Below are 6,150 nucleotides of genomic sequence, written 5' to 3'. Positions count from 1 at the left end.
AGGGTTTGAACCCGGGACCATCGATAAATCTGAACGACAGTCCAGCGTGCAAACCGTACGACCAGGCAGCCATCCAGGGTGGTAAGATAACAGTTTATACACAGATTTATAGTGGACTATAAAGTAATAATTTGCTAGATATATCATCTGGTCTTCTTCTTCTTCTTATATAATACAGACGTTACTTCAAAAAAGAAGATGATTACGTCCTACGCGTCATGCATTTAGTCATGCATATTAACCAATGACTTAAATTCTGCCAAGTCACTGGTTTTCCTGGCTAGCTCAGACAACCCATTCCATGCTCTAATAGCACTAGGGAAGAAGGAGTATTTGTACAAATTTGTCCTAGCATATGGGACGAGGAATGTGCCTTTATCTTTGTGTCTTTCAGAGTATTTTATTAAATTTTGTTTTTGTATTTGAAGATTATGGTTCAGTGTTTTATGTATGATTGCTACTTTACTTTTGAGCCTTCTGTCCTGAAGGCTTTCTAAATTTAGTGATTTTACTAAAGGTGTTACTCTAGTCAAATGTGAATATTCGTTTGTTATGAATCGCACTGCTCTATTTTGTGTCTGTTCTAGTTTCTTAATGTTTTCTTGAGTTGAGGGGTCCCAAATAGAGGTCTTATATATAATTATGGCCATACCAATACCATAGACTTATATATTATATAAGTCTATGGGCCATACATTTACAGAAATTTCACACCAAATAATTTTTTTTTTTTTGGAAAATAGAAAGTAACATTGATATCTAGATATATACATGCTTTTTTGTTAATCTAAAGTAATATAATGTAATATGTACAATTTGTAAGAAATATGCAAAATAAAAATATAATATTTTAAAAATTAATAAAATAGTTAATCAATAAACATGTAGGCCCTAACCTACGCGACTTTTGGACAGTCGTCACGATGATCAAGTTAAAAAAAAAAAGAAGTATTTTTCATTCTAGTTATACATTCGTTTAAGTCGGTGATGGGCGAACTTTTTGATGAGCCGTCCAAAAACTTTAAGAAAAAATTTTGCTAAACTGGATTTCGCCCTCAAATTGTCTCAAATTATCTTCATAAGTCCTGATATTGTCTTCCTTGAAATTAGAAAATGTATTCCCGTGATTAGTATTGAAAAGAGTATTCCAAAGAGGGTTGGGGGCCAGGACATACCCTTGTTTGACTTCGCTGTTCTCAGTATCACTCGAGCAAAGACTTTGACTATAATGTTTAGGAGGGAGATTCCGCTTAGTGTAGTTTTGCATTGTTTTAGAAGATCTGGGGGCGGGGTATACCGTCACAACCAGGGGCTTTGCCGGCAGCCATGTTGTCTATGGCTTTGTTTAATAGAGTAGCTACTTCGTCTTGTTCATTCATTGTGCGTAATTGGTTGATAGCTTTAAAGGCTTAGGCAGAGACCCATCTGTGCATTTGTCTGTGATCATTTCTCCAGTGGCTGATTTGAGAGGTGCTGACTTGTTTTGGGCAGGCTCTAGAGCCTTTTTGATTCCTTCATACATCCCTCTTATGTTGCCTGCTTGAGCAGCGAGCTGAATATTTTCACTGAGCTCTATCCAGTATTCATATCCGCGCTGTCCTTGTCCTCTGCACAGAAGTTCAAGCTTCTTTCAGAGTTAACAGGTTGCATTGGGCAGGTTTCGTCTTGTATGTAGTGAGTGCGTCTCTCTTTGCTCAGATGACAGGTGTTAGTATTGTTTATTTAGAGTCGAACCAATCGTTTCGCTTTTTAATTTTTCATCCAAAGATTCCAGGGAAGTCTTTTGTATGGTGGACTTGAGGTGTTCCCATTTTTCTATTGCTGTATTTCCAAAAGCACTTTTGTAGTCGCGTTTAAAAGATTGCGCAAACTGTATCTGGAGATCAGGGTGACACATCTTGCTGACATCCAATTTGGGTCTTCCAATCTGCTTGGTATGGTGGATTTTTTTAGGGAAGATTGATCTTACAACATACCAAGGAGTGATCTGTGTCGCAGTCTGCAATGAGATAGGTAAGCTTGACAAATTTTAAGCACTTGTGTCTTACCATGATTAGATCTAGTTGGTGCCAGTATTTGGAGCGAGGATGCCGCCAAGATACTCTGTCTTGTAGTTTAGTCTTTCTGACACAGAGGGAGTGTAGTGAGCAAACCTCAAGGAGCTTTGGTCCATCTTCATTTACTTTTCCGACACCAAAACGTCCAATACAGCTGTCCCACACAGAGTTGTCGGATCCAACGCGTGCATTGAAATCGCCGAGGATGATAACCTGTTCAGTATTTGGGATATCGCTGAGAGCATACCAATATAACCAATGTTTTTAAAAAATATAATATTTTTAAGAAGAGGCGTCGCTTAATTTTCAAAATAATGACCTTTTAAAATGTGTAGGCCTACCGTTTTGTCGAGAGACATCTGCAACAATATCGACTTTAAACTTTTTGAAGAAGACATTTCAAAACGTCTCCGCTAATGCTATTCTCTCGACTTTCTCAGGCCATAATGGTAGAATTTCCCCTAACTGTCGTACATCGTTATTTGATTAGCCTACTTTTGTGTATCCAAAAAAAAATAAATTCCTCAGCAAGACGTCTTACTTAATACAAACATTATCTTACGACGATCTTCTGGTTATTGAACTGCTTCAGGCTTGCTCGTAACCAGGATTTTTTTTTTGGGGGGGTGGGGGAATTAATATTTTCCTTTACACACACAAACACATATACACTATACTAGTCAACCCTCGGCGTAGCATACGCCGCTTCGTAATGGCCATGATCCAAAGGACCGCTAAATAGAAGGGTTATGGATAGACGTCGAGCTATATATATTTATATGAGTGGGTGTGTAAGTAATCTTCATTACATTCTGATCTTTCATTCTTTCAAACGTTTTTTTCTTCCCTAGAATGCTCTCTTCCTTTAATTGGTGGAAAGATATTACACACCGCCAAGGACAGATAGGGTGAGGAGGGCTATTATTTCCGTTATTTTAAGCCTTTAAAAAATGCATATTCTGATGTATCTTACCGTATCTATAGTGCAATTAGCTTGCTACTCTTCCGATAAAAAATTCAAACACCAAATCTGCTATTCACTGAACTTAATTAATGGTTATACTAAGCATAAGTTTGACATTAATTATAATTGTAAAAAGATTGAATTAGATCTAGAATTGTTTTTTTTTATAATTAAATAATATTTTTTGTAAGCTGTGTAGTATTTTTAAATCTATGTTATCAAAAATAAATAAAAAGAAAACTTACTTTTTCTTTACAAATCACAAAAAGTGTCACCCATATTGAGCTGTTAATAAGTTGGGTGGTTTGCAATTTCGCGGCTGTGTATGTGTTAAAGTTAATTTCTATTAAATATTGTTAAAAAGCTAATTGTCGCCACTGTTTTATTTTTGCTGCGTTGTATCAATGTTTTCTAACTTAACCTGTCTCATCCCTCTTTTACGATAACTGTCTATGAAACCATCAAAAGATGGGGGAGTGAAGGAGGAAAAACAAATGGGAGTGTAATCAAACGTCCATGCCGACAGCAAAATGATTAGGCCAAACACAACCTCGAAGACATCAAAGCAGTGTTGAAGTCCATGACGCTCGTGCATACCAAAAAGTATGGCCTTACGTTTGGCAACTAAATGATAATACATACGGTGTATAGTGTACATCTTTTGATATTTTAGTTGAATTTCAACCAAAATTAATTGTTATAATAAAAAAAAAAGCACTCAAGAAAACATGTTCCGGCATCTGTGTCTTGCTGCTGTCACTTTTTTAAAAAGTTGTCTGCATTAAAAAAAACCATTTTTTTCTTCGGTCGCGACCAGACCGGCCCATTTGGTACCGGCTCACCGGGCATTTGCTCGTTTGCCCATATAGCCAGTCCGCCCCTGGCTTTAAGAGAGTTCCAGGCAAAATAAACATATACAAACTATTTCAGACGTAGCGTAGTATGGGAATCATCAACTAAAAATCCTCTTGAATTTTTAAAAGCCATTGGCTACGCTTATGGAATTTGATGACTGTAGTTTTCTTTTCTTTTCTTTTTTATTTAAGAGGCGCAAGTTATGGTTTAACATTAAAATGTCCCATACAATTAAAAAAAAAAACACAACAAAATGTCACCCCATAACGGGGGGGGGGGCTCATTTCAAAGGAGTTTGAACCCCTAACTCCTTATCCGGCTACACCCATAGCTTCTGGACGTCTAGTGCAAGTATCCATCAGAGTCAATACATAGTTGAGGTTTTTGGTTCATTCAAAAGATATTGGTCTTATTAAGTCGATTGATATGTTTTGATATGGCTTGTCTGACAGTTCATCTGTTTGTTTTATTGCTACTTGAACTTTGTTACCTTTAAAACCTTTCATTTGGCAGACGTAGAAAAAGCTGACATATCTTTGTTGATGCTTGGCTAATAAAAATGTAATATTCTCTTCTTCGTTCTGGCCCATATTACCAGCATATGGTAATAATTTTTTCCCTGTATATTCTTTATATAGCCTTTATTTGAAAAGGCTTTTGATCTTGTCAGTAGAAGTTGTTTGTTTGCTGTAGACCTGCTGGAGAAAATTAGCTTTCCAAAATGATGTACAGGAACTCGTATGTTAGTCTTTAATGAAATATGCAGCGCACTATACAGTTCGACAGTTCTTCACCATGAGCAAGATAAATAAGGATGCGTTTTGGCTTCAACACTGTTTGACATCTTCTTTTTGGTTGTCCCTGCCAGTGTCTTTAAATCCCTGGAAGGTGGAGTATATACTGAAGCCGATGGAAAGCCTTTTTAACATGGTTTGGCTTAAAGCTAAAACGAAGAGACGGCGTATCCGCTATTCCACAAGCAGGATTGCAATGAATAATAATACCCAATATAAGTATCGGATAGCAGAGAATTAACACTTTTCACAAGCCCTGCCCTCCTGGAGGGATCGTGTCTTCAATCAGTAAGTTTTGACGTGTCTATGTTCTATGGACACAGAGAAGACTACGTTGGCTGAACATGTCACCACCATGTCAGTTGGAAGAATTCTCAAGGATACATGTGTTGAGCTTGTCGAGGGAATCAGACTCCTGGAATGCTCAAGACTAACATACAGAGATGTTTGCTGGCATTGCTGGGGTATCTCAGGCAGGACTAAAGACATCTATGAAAGTATGTTGGAAAGAAATTGTTAACAACACTGTACAGTAGGCCTATGGAGACAGACTGTGCGTGTTGGTACGACTGGCCGAGAGTAAAAAAAAATACTGAGGTGGCCTTAGACTTAGCAAAAGAAAGAGGAGGAAAGCTGACCTATTCGATAGCATTAAGAACATGGATTTGTCATGAACTGTTTGCCTAGTCAGAATAGGCTTTGGGTCACAAAAGTTTCTGCTCCTATTCAAGTAGAAGAAACACTAGTATTTCATTTTGGAGTATCCATTGTGAGCCATATAGCCTAGATAAATGATGGGCAAACTACTGCCCGCGGGCTACGTCCGACCCGCAAAGAAACTTTATCCGGCCCGACACATGTTTTGCATTAATAACTTAAAATAACGAATTTATACACAATGGAAAAATTCGTTTTGAATATGTGTTGAAACATTGAAGTAAAACATTGCTATAAATAAGCCTGTCTCATTTGCAATGAAACCGTGTCGTTCATAAGCACTATATCCCGATACTTCACTTCTAAACAAAACAACACTTTTTACGTCATGACCAATGACGAAAGAACATAAAGAATCTGAAGATCTCCAAAACAAAATAGATTTAATAGCAATTTTGACAGTAAAATCCTTTTAACTAATTTGATAGTGTTCAGGCAGTCGATACATATGCAAGTTATATTGTTCTGTATTTCTATAAGTGATACATAACACGTTCTAAAAACGACTTTGTTCAAAAATATATGATTCAAGTTTTCCAAGTTTAAATTCCTTTTGAGAAATAGGAAAATTTTTTTTGCTAGAAGTGTATCCAAAAATCCTTCTATACGGTTCAGAAACTTGGAGAGTCACTAAAACAAATATGGAAAAGCTCCAGACCTTTGTTAACAGATGCCTACGCCGGATATTAGGAATTAGGTGGCCAGAAAAGATAACTACTATTGATTTGTGGGAGAGAACTAGACAAAAGCCCATAGCCCAAGA

This window comes from Biomphalaria glabrata, chromosome 6 (assembly GCF_947242115.1).
Source record: "Biomphalaria glabrata chromosome 6, xgBioGlab47.1, whole genome shotgun sequence".
Lineage (NCBI taxonomy): Eukaryota > Metazoa > Mollusca > Gastropoda > Planorbidae > Biomphalaria > Biomphalaria glabrata.
The sequence above is the reverse complement of the archived record's forward strand: the minus strand, read 5'-3'. Positions refer to the sequence as shown.